Source organism: Capricornis sumatraensis, chromosome 6 (assembly GCF_032405125.1).
Source record: "Capricornis sumatraensis isolate serow.1 chromosome 6, serow.2, whole genome shotgun sequence".
Taxonomy (NCBI): domain Eukaryota; kingdom Metazoa; phylum Chordata; class Mammalia; order Artiodactyla; family Bovidae; genus Capricornis; species Capricornis sumatraensis.
Genome location: NC_091074.1, coordinates 106,552,965 through 106,568,580, shown reverse-complemented (window position 1 = coordinate 106,568,580; position 15,616 = coordinate 106,552,965).

Genomic DNA, 15,616 nt, shown 5'->3' with positions numbered 1-15,616 from the left:
ATTTTTCTACTTTACCTGGCTCATGCCAGTGGTAAAGACTTGTTCCAGGGAGCCCCACTGGTGAAGTGGTCCTGTTTGCCACATGTTGGTGATTAAGAACCTTTCGGCTGATATTGTAATTGCCTATTCCAAGGGCTTGTGACCCTGTGCTGAATGGAGCGTCACACCTGGCATGCCTGGCCTTCTTTCCCCGCGTGCTGACTTGAACTTCCCTCCAGGACTAGCATGTCCCTCTGGACTGGAGATTCTGCCCTTGGATGTTCCTTCCAACTGGGAAGGTGGGCTGCCCTTCTGGCCCCTGCCTTGCCCAGGCAGCCTTTTCTTCCCCGACAAACTTTACTCAATAAGGACAAATGGAAATGTGTGAGCTGAAGATATGCCATGCCCCAGGGAGAAGCCAAGATAACAGGAAAAGGGGTCGATTAAAATAACCGAGAAAGACTTCGGTGGTATTCCATTAAAAGGATAGGGAAAACATAAGAAAAGGGAATACTGTAATTGGGTATGAGAACTCTAAAAGAGCCAAAATATCAAGGTCTTTGAATGTAAAAAAAAAAAAAAAGCCCTTGGGTTGCTTCCATGTCTTGTCTATTGTAAATACTGCTGCTATGAACAATACATGCATCCTTTTGAATTACAGTTTTGTTTTCTGCAGATATACACAGGATTGGAATTGGTAGATCATGGGCTTCCCTGGTGGCTCAGATGGAAAAAAATCTCACTGCAGTGCAGGAGACCCAAGTTTGATCCCTGGATCAGGAAGATTCCCTGGAAAAAGGAATGGCTATGCACTTCAGTATTCTTGCCCAGAGAATTCACATGGACAGAGGATCCTGATGGTCTATAGTCCATGAGGTCGCAAAGAATCGAACATGGCTGAGTGACTAACACACACACACACACACACACACACACATACGGTATTTCAAATTGTTACTTTTTTTAAGGAACTTACATACTGTTCTCCATAGTGGCTGTACCAATTTGCATTCCCACCAACAGCATATGAAGGTTCTCTTTTCTCTACATCCTACAGATAATATTTATTATTTGTAGGCTTTTTGATGCTAGCCATTCTGACAGTGTGAAGTAATACCTCATCGTGTTTTTGATTTGCTTATCTCTAATACTTAGCGATGTTGAGCATCTTTTCATGTGCCTGTTGGTCTTCTACCCATCTTTGATTGGGTTGCTTGCTTTTTCGGCATTGAGTTGCATGAGTTGTGTGTCTGTTTTGCATATTAACCTGCTACCGGTTGCATCATTTGCAGATATTTTTTCCACCATTCCATAGGCTGTCTTTTCATTTGATTGATGGCTTCTTTTGCGGTTTTAAACATTTTAAGCTTGATTAGGTTAAAAAAAATTGACATGAAGAAATGAAGTAACTTGCCTTGAGACTAGAAACTGAAAGAATGCTCATCAACAGGGAAATGGTTGAGTAAATCATGATTTCTCTTAGCCATGAACTAACAGTCATTGTAAAGAATAAATTCAAACTATAGCAGTTGAGTTGCTGCTGCTGCTGCTAAGTCGCTTCAGTTGTGTCCGACTCTATGGGACCCCATAGACGGCAGCCCACAAGGCTCCCCCGTCAGTGGGATTCTCCAGGCAAGAACACTGGAGTGGGTTGCCATTTCCTTCTCCAATGCATGAAAGTTAGGAAGGGATTTTTCTAGAGGCCACGTTGAGTGAGAAAAGCCAGATACAGGTAAGTGTGTATAAAATGATCCCACATTTGTTTACTGATGAAATAAACCTCTTATCTGTATATGTGCACATATATTCATATATATACACTAACCAGGATGGTATGGTTCCATTTCAGGGGAAAAAAAAAAAAAAAGAGCCCTATGCATGTGTCTTTATATTTGATTGTGTCTGAGTGAGAAAAGGGAAAATGATGGAAGGACTGACATTGGTTTGTTGACCTCGGCTATCTCGAAAGGAAGGGAGAGGTTAGTGTGGGCAAAGAGAGCTTTGGGGCCTTGGTCTTGTGATAAGCATGTGTTGCTTTCATAATATGAAACCATCAAGTGAAGAAAGTTATTTATAAGAAATAAATATTACCCACAGTTACATGCGGCCCACATAGCTTCACCTCAGTGTTAAATTGTGAAGAAGGAAAGAGTGGTTTACACTTCCACGCCCCCCCTCTCCCATGCACTACACCTGGGCTTGGATCCATAAAGGACTTTCACAGGTCATTTGTTTCTGGGATATTCTCAGCTTCACTGTTATGTAGGATCATTTATATTTTAATCATGATTTTTCCAGACACTATAGGTCACATGTTAGGGCCAGGCAGAAGGCACCAAGTGAAAGTGAAGTGTTAATTGCTCAACTGTGTCCGACTCTCTGTGACCCCACGGACCGTAGCCCACCAGGCTCCTCTGTCCATGGAATTCTCCAGGCAAGAATTCTGGAGTGGGTTGCCATTCCCTTTTCCAGGGGATCTTCCTGATCCAGAGATCAAAGCCAGATATCCCGCATTGCAGGAAGATTCTTTACCATCTGAGCCACCAAGGGAGTTAAGAGAGAAGACTAAATAGCAGTTCAGAGTTTTGGATTCCAAACTCAGCGCTCTCGTGTTGAGGGTCTAAAATTGTGTAACACAGAAAAACATTTTAAAAGACCAATTTTTAAAAAACTGCAAGAACCAACCGAATGAATATATTGACAGCTTCTATAGGTATGAAGCATCATCATTTTAATTAGCCCTTAGCTTCCCTTTTGCCTATGATTAGGGTACGATGCCATCAGTTATGTGACTAGTGGGTCCTTGATTATAGCCTGACACATTCATTCAACAAACATTTACTGAGCACCTAATACGTGCCCAGCACTCAGTTGGGTGCTGGCTCAGCCTTGTAATCTGAACAAACAAGCTTCCCATGGGCATCTGGCCAGGAGTGATTAGTACATGCCTACACCATTCGTCCTTTTAAAATTAAAGAGACTATTTTATTAAACATGAAAGTTTAGGAAACATTAAAGGCTTTTTATTTCAGAAGGACTCTGAATCAGAAAATACTTAAAAGAAATAAGCACCACTTAGAGAAATATAGACTATAAATAAGTCCAGCATGAATGAGCATGATGAATGGCGACTAAAACTAGCATTGTGAGTGCACGCTATTGCCAGGCACTTTACGTGTGTCATTATAATAAGTGCTCACAATAACCCTATATGGAGCGGACTGTTATTATTAAGTTTGCCAGAGAGGAGACTGTAGCTCAAGAAGATGTGAAGGAATGTTCCCAAGGTCATAGAGAAAGCATTAGTGCCAGGATTCTAGTATAGACATGCCTTAACTGCAGACATCATGGATTTCTTTTACTTCTTTGCCCCACTGGCAAAGGAGACTGTTCCTCTAAAGAGCTCATCAGGTTTCCAAGGCCAAGGTGAAACAGTGGTTAAGTGTCCCCATCCCCTGGGCCATGTGTGTCAGCTAGTGGTCCCTTTAACACTAGAATAATAACACTAACGTTTACTGATACTCCATCGCCTGCCAGGCTCCATTCTCGACACGGTTCAATATTCTTTACACAGATCATTTCCAACCCTCACTGACAGCGTGTCCTCCTTGCTTCTTCCCTTGTCAGCCTACAGCCTCCTTCAGTACAGTCATCAGAAGAGTCTTTTTAAAACTCAAATCAGGTCAGTTCTCTCTTCCGATCAAAATGCTCAAATGGCTTGTAGGTCTTACACATTCTCCCCATCTCCTTTGACTTCACGTCTCACTTCTCTCGCTTTACTATCTTGCTTCTTGCTCTTTCATTGTGTGAACTTGGTATCCTAACTGATCTGATTCTTTTAATTAAAATTTTAAAATATTTTTTTAAAAAATTTGGTTAGAAAATTGTGGTGTTAGTGGTAAAGAATATGCTTGCCAAAGCAGGAGACATAAAAGTCTCAAGTTCGATTCCTGGGTCAGGAACATCGCCTGGAGAAGGAATTGGCAACCCACTCAAGTACTCTTGCCTGGAAAATTCCATGCACAGAGGACCCTAGAGGGCTATGGTCCATGGGGTCGCAAAAAAATCAGACACAACTGAACAACTGAGCACACATACACTACACAGTTTTAAGCCTCTTGCCAGTCCACAAACACTCAGGGACATCCCAGGGCCAAGGCCTCTGCACTTGCTACTCCCCCTGCCTGGAACACTTTCCACCAGATATCCAAGTCTCTGCCCTTCTTACCAACTTCAGGTCTTTGCTCCAATGTCATCTTCTCAATGAGCCCCCTGCCTCATTGACTGCTTTATTTACTAATGCATACTCCCTCTTCTCAGACATGCAGATGACACCACCCTTATGGCAGAAAGTGAAGAACTAAGGAGACTCTTGATGAAAATGAAAGAGGAGAGCGAAAAAGTTGGCTTAAAGCTCAGCATTCAGAAAACTAAGATCATGGCATCTGGTCCCATCACTTCATGGCAAATAGATGGGGAAACAGTGGAAACAGTGGCAGACTTTATTTTGGGAGGCTCCAAAATTACTGCAGACTATGACTGCAGCCATGAAATTGAAAGATGCTTACTCCTTGGAAGGAAAGTTATGACCAAACTAGACAGAATGTTAAAAAGCAGAGACATTACTTTGCCAGCAAAGGTCTGTCTAGTCAAGGCTATGGTTTTTCCAGTAGTCATGTATGGATATAAGTTGGACTATAAAGAAAGCTGAACGCCAAAGAATTGATACTTTTGAACTGTGGTGTTGGAGAAGACTCTTGAGAGTCCCTTGGACTGCAAGGAGATGCAACCAGTCCATCCTAAAGGAGATTAGTCCTAGGTGTTCATTGGAAGGACTGATCTTGAAGCTGAAACTCCAATACTTTGGGCGCATGATGCGAAGAACTGTCTCATTTGAAAAGACCCTGATGCTGGGAAAGATTGAGGGCAGGAGGAGAAGGGGACAACAGAGGATGAGATGGGTGGATGGCATCACCAACGCAATGAACATGAGTTTGTGTAAACTCCAGGAGTTGGTGATGGACAGGGAGGCCTGGCGTGCTGCAGTCCATGGGGTCTCAAAGAGTCAGATAAGACTGAGTGACTTAACTAAACCCCCTCTTTCCAGTACCCATATTCCTGCTCCCAGAATTTTCTCCAACGTCACTAATCACCTTCTAGAATATTTGCTTGCTGTGTTCTTCCCTGCCCTGTTACCCTCTTCTAGAATGTAAGAACCATCAGGCAGACACGTTTGTTCAATGTGTTCCCTGAAGTATTGCCATCACTTACAGCAATGCCTGCCACATAGCAGACAGTCAGTTGACACTGTGGAACTGATAGATAAACTCTCTGCCCAACCCCGTAAGGATGACTGTTACTATTCTGTTCAGAAACTCACCATCAGTCTTTCATGCACAAAGTCAACAACTGGAAAGCAACAGAGCTGGGATTCGAAAACACCAGGTCTCCCCCTCAGGGAAGAGAGTAAAGAAGAGGAGTTGCTCTTGTACAATCGCCTGTACTGGACTCTCTCAGATCACACTCCCCACCAGCAGCCACGACCAGCTGCCAAGACATCAGAAAAGTGTGGCAGTAACTGGGAGAAGACCTCCTCCACCATCGTTGTTGGTCTTGCCACTCATCTAGGAGCTCAAGCTGAGAAGCAGGCTGTGATTCCACTTTTAGGAAAGAAATTAAAAAATAGATGCTAAGAACACATGCAACTGTTACAGAGGTGAGCCCAGGGGTCAGAGTGCTTTGAATCTCTCCATGAAGCTTCTTTTTACATGTGTGGGTGCTCAGTAGCTCAGTCATGTCCGACTCTTTTGCGACCCCATGGACTGTAGTCCACCAGGCTCCTCTGTCTGGGGAATTTTCCAGGCAAGAATACTGGAATGGGTTGCCATTTCCTCCTCCAGGGGATCTTCCTGACCCAGAGATCAAACTCACATTTCCTAGGTCTCCAGCATTGACAGGCAGATCCTTCACCACTGCACCACCTGGGATGCCCTCTTGATATATACTTAATGGTAAATATGAAAATTGACAGGTGTGATAACATCGGCTCTGCTGGAGAAGTTCCTGTTTGCCCAACACAAAGTGCTGCAGTTAAGGCCAACACATATCCCCATTCTCCCTCTGACATTAAACACCCCAGGGCAGTGAGGACTGACATTGATCACTATAAGGCAAAAAGCCAGCACAGCCTCCAGGAGATCATACCTGTGCTTGTCATTTGCCTACTTCTTTTTGTACATGCGTCACCTGCCTTCGCTTTCCAAGGCCCTGTGCTTGGTCCTGAGGCCACATTATTGAAGCCAACAACTGCTTCCAGGGCATTGACATTCTTACAGGGGGACAGACACACAATGAATGCCATGTAACTGTGGTTTGAGAGAGAGAGGAGCAAACAGCTGATGAATCTCAGTTCTGGAAGGCTTCTAGAGAAGATAACACTTAAGTCAATGAGGTTCCCTTTGGAGCACATGGATTGGCAGGACTTAAGAGTGCTAAATTAGGCTCTGAGCCTGCAACCTCCAAAGAGGAAACACAGAGATTCCTACACTGCATGTACCTGGAATAAATCCCTGAGAAGCAGGTGGCCTAGAGGTACTTGTTGCAAAGTAGGGGTTAATGATTAGCTAGGCCCAGAGTGTCCTGCCCTGTCCTAAGCTCAAGGAATTCCTAACAGCAACTGCAATATCCATCATGAATTGAACTAGGAGCCAAGCCCTATACTATACTTTTCATTTGTTATCTAATTTAATTGTTGCAATAACTATTTCACAAACAAGGAAACCCAGGCTCCCAGAAGTGAAAGGCTTTATGTAAAAGCCTTGGAGCTGAAGGCAGTACAAGAATCCGGGATTTAGATTTCAAAATCCAGTACTCTTTCCAGAATACAAGGCACTTCTGGCTTCTGTTTAATGCTGACATTGTCTTATTCTCAGCTGTGAGACCAGTGTCTTGGGGAAGTTGGAACAGCATCTGCTACCATGGGGCAAAACAATGACGAATAGAATTTTGTGGTGAGGGTGACTTAGACTCCAGTTTCAACTCTCATTAACTCCACTTGTAACCTCAGGGAAATCGCGTTACTTTCCTGGGGACTTAAGTTTTCCTTCAGAAAAAGGGATGCCATGGTAGTATTGTGAGGCTTTAGTGGAATGAAGTCCACGACATACCTCGAACCTAGCAGGCAGTCAACCAAGCATCACCTCTCTCCTGGAGGCTTCTTGGCCAAAGTTCTGCTTTGGGAGACAAGTGAGGATGGACAATGACCACATGTACATAAGTTGTCATCGTGTCCTCCTTGAGCTATGCTTTTTTTTTTTTTTTTTTGCTGTAAAGAGAAAAATTAAGCACTATCTGGGATCTATCATTCTTGAAAACAAACTACACACTTATGATTAGAATGCTCTTCACACTTCCCCAAGTCACAGCAGACATATTAGGAGTGCGGACCATTGCCCAGTCTTGCCTCCAAATTCAGAGAAGGCAATGGCACCCCACTCCAGTACTCTTGCCTGGAAAATCCTATGGATGGAGGAGCCTGGTAGGCTGCAGTCCATGGGGTCGCAAAGAGTCAGACACGACTGAGCGACTTCACTTTCACTTTTCACTTTCACGCATTGGAGAAGAAAATGGCAACCCACTCCAGTGTTCTTGCCTGGAGAATCCCAGGGACAGAGGAGCCTGGTGGGCTGCCATCTATGGGGTTGCACAGAGTCAGACACGACTGAAGTGACTTAGCAGCAGCCTCCAAATTAAGCTGAGTTATTGATTTCGTGACAGATTGTCAGCCATCCACCGCAAACTCTTCACAGCCAAAGGTGTCTGACCCTGAGTAACTCCTAAGGGGATATGGTGATTTCCTGCATAGGAAATATAGTGCGAGCCCCACTGTAATTATGATGGAAACCAAGAGGTATAATTACCAAACAGGCTGCACAAATGACATCTGTTGGCACTGCCAGGGCAGTCTGTGTACTTGTTGTCAAGCAGCAGCTGACAAGTCCTTTTATCACATGAAGGCGATCGATCAATTAGGATTGATTCTAATTGATCTAATTAAAAAAGAAAACTTTTTTCTTTTTAAATGAATGTAGATTCATAGGCAGTTGTAATAAATAATACAGGGAGGTTTGTAATGCACCTTTTACCCTATTTCCCTCAGTGGTAACATCTTGAAAAGCTATGGTGTGGTATCACCACTAGGATATTGACTTTGATAGGATCAGGATATAAAACGTTTCCATCACTACAAGGATCCCTCATGTGGCCCTTTTATAGTGTACTCACTTCCTTCTTGTCACCACCCCTTTTAGAGTCCCTACTAAGCATTGATCTGTTCTCCAGTTCTACAATTTTTTTCATTTCAAGAATGTTAGATAAATGGAATCAAACAGTGTATATGGCCTTTAGAATTGGCTTTTTCACTCACTATGATACTCCAGAGGATTTATCCACGATGTTGCCTATGTAAGGAGTTTCTTCTTTTTGGATAGTGGTCCACGGTGTGGCTGTACCACAGCTTGTTTAACCACTCACCTGTTGAAGAATAATTGGATTGTTTCCAGTTTGGCGCTATTTGAATAAAGCTGCTATGAACATTTGTCTACAGGTTTTTGAGTAAACATAGGTCTTTAGTTCCCTGAGAAAAGTACCCAGGAGTGCTGAAATATATGGTCTTGACATATTAGAATTTTTTAAAAAATTGCCAAACTGTTATCAGTGTGTCTGCACTGTTTTACATTCTCACCAGCAAAATATGAGTGACTAATATCTTCACATCCCATCACTTCATGGGAAATAGATGGGGAAACAGTGGAAACAGTGTCAGACTTTATTTTTGGGGCCTCCAAAATCACTGCAGATGGTGACTGCAGCCATGAAATTAAAAGACACTTACTCCTTGGAAGAAAAGTTATGACCAACCTAGATAGCATATTGAAAAGCAGAGACATTACTTTGCCAACAAAGGTCCATCTAGTCAAGGCTATGGTTTTTCCAGTGGTCATGTATGGATGTGAGAGTTGGACTGTGAAGAAAGCTGAGTGCTGAAGAATTGATGCTTTTGAACTGTGGTGTTGGAGAAGACTCTTGAGAGTCCCTTGGACTGCAAGGAGGTCTAACCAGTCCATCCTAAAGGAGATCAGTCCTGGGTGTTCTTTGGAAGGACTGATGCTAAAGCTGAAACTCCAGTACTTTGGCCATCTCATGCGAAGAGTTGACTCATTGGAAAAGACCCTGATGCTGGGAAGAATTGTGGGCAGGAGGAGGAGGGGACAGTAGAGGATGAGATGGCTGGATGGCATCACCAACTCGATGGACGCAAGGCTGAGTGAACTCCGGGAGTTGGTGATGGACAGGGAGGCCTGGCATGCTGTGATTCATGGGGTCGCAAAGAGTCGGACACGACTGAGCGACTGAACTGAACTGAACTGAATGTCTTCGCATATGTGTATGCCTTTTATTTCCCTCTTTGTGTATCCCTTTTATTCCCCTCCCCCTTTATTTTGCTTTCTTGTGCTGGCTAGAACTCCAGCACTGTAAATGTTTTATAAAATGATTTGAGAAGCATTTCCTCCTCTTCTATTTTCTGGAGGATGTTGTATATAACTCAGATTAATTCTTTAAATGTTTGGTAAAATTCTCCAGTGAAACTATTTAATCCTGGAGATTTTTTTTTTCTTTAGTTTCTAACTTAAACATTCAATTTCCTTAATAGCTGCAAGGCTACAAAAACTGTCGGTTTCATACAGAGTGAGTTGTGGTGCTTTGTCTTTTCACCTTGTTTTCATGGTCTGTAATGTTACACTGTTTCATTCCTGGTACTGATTATTTGAAGCTTCTCCTTTCCCCTGCCTCTCTGCCAGTTTTGCTAAAATTTTTCTCAATTTTATTCATCTTTCCAAAGAATTAGCTCTTTATTTCATGGATTTTCTCTATCATTTTTTTTCCGCTTTCAATTTCTTTGGCTTCTGTGATTGTCTGTGGTATCTACTTCCTTCTACTTGCTTTGGGCTTATTTTGCTTATTTTTCTTTAGATTATTGATTTGAGCCTTTTCCCCGTTTCTAATGTATACATATGTATATGTCAGTGTTGTAAGTTTTCATTTCAGTACTGTTCTAGCTGTGCCCCACAAATTTTGAAATGTTGCACTTCCATTTGCATTCAGTTCAATGTATTTTTAAAAATTTCTCTTGAGAGTTCTTCTTTGACCCCTGGATTATTTAGAAGCATATAGCTTAGTTTCAAAGTATTTGGAGATTTTTCTCTAATCTTTCTGTCATTGATGTCTACTTTGAGTCCATTGTGGTAAGGGCATACATTCTATGGGATTTCTGTTGTTTTCAGTTTTTTGAGGTTTGTATTATGGCCTAAGAAAAGGAAAGATACAAGCATCTGAATGCAGAGCTCCAAAGAATAGCAAGAAGAGATAAGAAAGCCTTCCTCAGCAATCAAGGCAAAGAAATAGAGGAAAACAACAGAATGGGAAAGACTAGGGATCTCTTCGAGAAAATTAGAGACACCAAGGGAACATTTCATGCAAAGATGGGCTCGATAAAGGACAGAAATGGTATGGGCCTAACAGAGGCAGAAGATATTAAGAAGAGGTGGCAAGAATACACAGAAGAACTATACAAAAAAGATCTTCATGACCAAGATAATCATGATGGTGTGATCACTCACCTAGAGCCAGACATCCTGGAATGTGAAGTCAAGTGGGCCTTAGAAAGCATCACTACAAACAAAACAAGTGGAGGTGATGAAATTCCAGTTGACCTCTTTCAAATCCTGAAAGATGATGCTGTGAAAGTGCTGCACTCAGTATGCCAGCAAATTTGGAAAACTCAGAAGTGGCCACAGGACTGGAAAAGGTCAGTTTTCATTCCAATCCCAAAGAAAGGCAATGCCAAAGAATGCTCAAACTACCGCACAGTTGTACTCATCTCACACGCTAGTAAAGTAATGCTCAAAATTCTCCAAGCCAGGCTTCAGCAATACATGAACTATGAACTTCCTGATGTTCAAGCGGATTTTAGAAAAGGCAAAGGAACCAGAGATCAAATTGCCAACATCCGCTGGATCATGGAAAAAGCAAGAGAGTTCCAGAAAAACATCTATTTCTGCGTTATTGACTATGCCAAAGCCTTTGACTGTGTGGATCACAATAAACTGTGGAAAATTCTGAAAGAGATGAGAATACCAGAGCACCTGACCTGCCTGTTGAGAAACCTGTATGCAGGTCAGGAAGCCACAGTTAGAACTGGACATGGAACAACAGACTGGTTCCAAAAAGGAAAAGGAGTATGTCAAGGCTGTATATTGTCACCCTGCTTATTTAACTTCTATGCAGAATACATCATGAGAAACACTGGGCTGGAAGAAACAAGCTGGAATCAAGATTGCTGGGAGAAATATCAATAACCTCACATATGCAGATGACAGCACCCTTATGGCAGAAAGTGAAGAGGAACTAAAGAGCCTCTTGATGAAAGTGAAAGTGGAGAGTGAAAAAGTTGGCTTAAAGTTCAACATTCAGAAAATGAAGATCATGGCATCTGGTCCCATCACTTCATGGGAAATAGATGGGGAAACAGGGGAAACAGTGTCAGACTTTATTTTTGGGGCCTCCAAAATCACTGCAGATGGTGACTGCAGCCATGAAATTAAAAGACACTTACTCCTTGGAAGAAAAGTTATGACCAATCTAGATAGCATATTGAAAAGCAGAGACATTACTTTGCCAACAAAGGCCTGTCTAGTCAAGGCTATGGTTTTTCCAGTGGTCATGTATGAATGTGAGAGTTGGACTGTGAAGAAAGCTGAGCACTGAAGAATTGATGCTTTTGAACTGTGGTGTTGGAGAAGACTCTTGAGAGTCCCTTGAACTGCAAGGAGATCCAACCAGTCCATTCTAAAGGAGAACAGCCCTGGGATTTCTTTGGAGGGAATGATGCTAAAGCTGAAACTCCAGTACTTTGGCCACCTCATGTGAAGAGTTGACTCATTGGAAAAGACTCTGATGCTGGGAGGGATTTGGGGCAGGAGGAGAAGGGGACGACAGAGGATGAGATGGCTGGATGGCATCACGGACTCGATGGACGCAAGTCTGAGTGAACTCCGGGAGTTGGTGATGGACAGGGAGGCCTGGCGTGCTGTGATTCATGGGGTCGCAAAGAGTCGGACACGACTGAGCGACTGAACTGAACTGAACTGAACTGATTATGGCCTAGGATATAGTTTGCATATGTTCTGTGAGCCCTTGAAGGGAGTGTATATTGTTCTATAAAACCATTCATTTCAAGGGTTCACAGAACATATGCAGAGTATATCCTAGGCTATAATATACACCTCAAGTCCCAATTGTATCTGGTTGATTGGTGATATTTTTGCAAAGTGTAGGATTCTGTGTAGGATTTGTCTCCTTCCAGGATGCTAACGGAATGAATGTTACATCTTTGTCGTCTCCCAGAGATCCTGTTCAATTTTTTTTCCAGTCTATTTTTCTTCTATTGTTTAGAATAGAGATGATTTTGCTTCTTCCTTTTCAATGTAGATGCTTTTTATGCCTTTTTTTTTGGTCTAATTTCTCTGGTTGGGACATCCAATACATGAGCTATCAAGAAATAAAGGAATATTCATATGAGAGATTGAATAAAGCTGAAAACTCAGAAAGACTGGTAGAGCCCTGGAACCAAGTTTCACTTCAAAGGCTGATGAATGTGAACATTATTTTGCTTCCTTGTGGTGAGTGAAAGAATAAGCCTAGGGTTCTAAGGAGCCTAATAAGAATCCATGAAGTTGGATTTCCAGATGTCTACACCCTCACTGTAATGGTGAGCTCGATATCAACTTGGTTTCTACTGCCTCAAAGGGGACCACAAAGATAACTGCACATCGCACATTCTGGTAGAAAGTAAAGTGGTAAAAACTCTCATAAGAATTCATAATCACAACCTTCCCATGTGTTATATCCTTACACGGGCTAATTCCTACATGGAATTGTCTTCAATAACAGCTTTAAACTCCAAAAGCCCTAAGAATTAATGCCGATCTGCACTATAGGTTTTCTCAAAGGAATCAAGGCAAATATTTGAAAGAATACAACAACCCAAAAGCAAGCTTTCTTGAGATATGTTTTCCTTTTCTCCATCTCTCAGTCTTTTCCCTTCATTCCTCATCTGTGTATTTCAATGCCATGCTGGTTTACCCCTTTATCATTACACTGACCATTGGGCTCTCGCATCCTGACATTTGACTAGCAGTGACCATCAGATTTCTCTCACCATACACAAGATACACTGAGTTGATGCAGGATAACTAGAGACTCCCAAGGCTCCACGTTCCTGATCCTCCATCCTTCCACTTAAAGGGAAAGACACAGAGCCCTTAGTAAAGTGAATTTCTTCTCTATGATTCTTAAATTATTGTTTTAATAGGTGGGAGCCATTTCTTTTTATTTATTTATTTATTTATTTATTTATTTTTAATTGAAAGATAATTACAGTATTGTGTTGGTTTCTGCCATGCATGAGCATGGATCAATCATAGGTATACATTTGTCCCCTCCCTCTTGAGCTTCCCTCCCATTCTCCCACCCCATCCCACTCCTCCAGTTTGTCACACAGCCCAGGTTTGTGTTCCCTGAGTTATATAGCAAATCCCCAGTCTCTACCTATTTCACGTATGTTAGTGCAATATGGTTTTCTTTTTTAATGTGGACAATTTTAAAAGTTTTTATTGAATTTGTCATTATATTACTTAGGTTTTATGTTTTGGATTTTTTTTTTTTTTTTTTTTTTTTGGCCATGAGATACATGGGGTCTTAGCTACCTGACCAGGAATCAAACTCATACCCCCTACAATGGAAAGTGGAGTCTTAACCACTGGAACACCAGTGAAGTCCCTGATTCTTCAGTTTTTATACTGAATACAATTTCCATTCTATTCTACCACAAAAACCTAAGCTATCATATCAGTTAAATAACCCACACATACCATCGCTATACAGGCAGAACCACACTCTCTGCTAACTGTACAGACAGAACCACGCTGCTGCCAACATTTAAGACAAATTTGTGTGCCTCCTTGAGCAGTCTGTTGAGGGAAAATAAGGTCTACAACCTTGAAGGGAAGGGACATTTACACCAGGGTTCTTGGTGTGGGAAGGAGAAACATATGTCATTGTGAAATGCTTTGCTATGTAAGACTATCTCATGCAAAGCAATTATCCCAACCTCTGCCACTCTGTGAGAATTCCAGGGTACCAGGAAATGTCCTGTCCAGGAATACCAGCAACTATAAGGCATAGTAATTATCTCTGCAGTACTCACCGGATGTTTCATCCCCAGGATTACAAAAGTTCTCATTGCTGTAATCAATTAGCTTCACAGTGACACAGAAGGACCCCTCATATGCTTCCTTTCTCTGGAGTCACTGATACACTAAGATGTCTGAACACAAAAGTGTGATTTTGCCACACAAACATCACACAAGTGACCTGACTGTCAGATTCAAATTGGAGAATTTGAGATACTGAGAATACTGAGAATACTCAGACAGTTCTTGCAACAGCATATGAATTGGCTGCTGCATAGGCATTTTACATATAAGCAAGATAGTATATTCAAAAGCAGAGACATTACTTTGCCGACTAAAGTCCGTCTAGTCAAGGCTATGGTTTTTCCTGTGGTCATGTATGGATGTGAGAGTTGGACTGTGAAGAAGGCTGAGCACCAAAGAATTGATGCTTTTGAACTGTGGTGTTGGAGAAGACTCTTGAGAGTCCCTTGGACTGCAAGGAGATCCAACCAGTACATTCTGAAGATCAGCCCTGGGATTTCTTTGGAAGGAATGATGCTAAAGCTGAAGCTCCAGTACTTTGGCCACCTCATGAGAAGAGTTGATTCATTGGAAAAGACCCTGATGCTGGGAAGAATTGTGGGCAGGAGAAGGAGGGGACAATAGAGGATGAGATGGCTGGATGGCATCACCAACTCGATGGACATGGGTTTGTGTGGTCTCCGGGAGTTGGTGATGGACAGGGAGGCCTGGCATGCTGCGATTCATGGGGTCAGAAAGAGTCGGACTCGACTGAGTGACTGAACTGAACTGAACTGAACTTAAGGCTTCAACAGGCTAAGCAACTTGTCCCAAACTAGACATCCAGTAAATGTCATATCAAATCTTAGACCCTGTTTCTCTGACTCTTACTGTGTTCTTTCCACTGACCAACCTGGGAATCAAGGCAGGAGAGAAATTCTGTCCCTTGCCAGTGGGAAAACTGAAGCAACAAGGTTGTGGACTTGGTTCAGGGCAATCAACTTTTCTCTATCCAAGTGACCTAAACTAAATCCCGGAGAGTTTAGCCAAATTGGTTACAGTCATAACTGAGTAAGAATTTGTGGATGGCTAACAAAATTAATAATGAATAAGAACATCTATATGACATTTCTGTGTTTTAAATTTCCTTTTCTTGTTTATTGTCTACTTTGCATCTCCAAAATAAAACAGGATGTGTTTTACATTCTCACTCTGCAAATAAGGGCACTTAGAGTCAGAGAGGGAGTGTGAAGTGATTGTCCAGGATCGCATAACTGCCAAGGGAGAAAAGAGCTGGAACCCAGGGTCTCTGACTTCAAGCT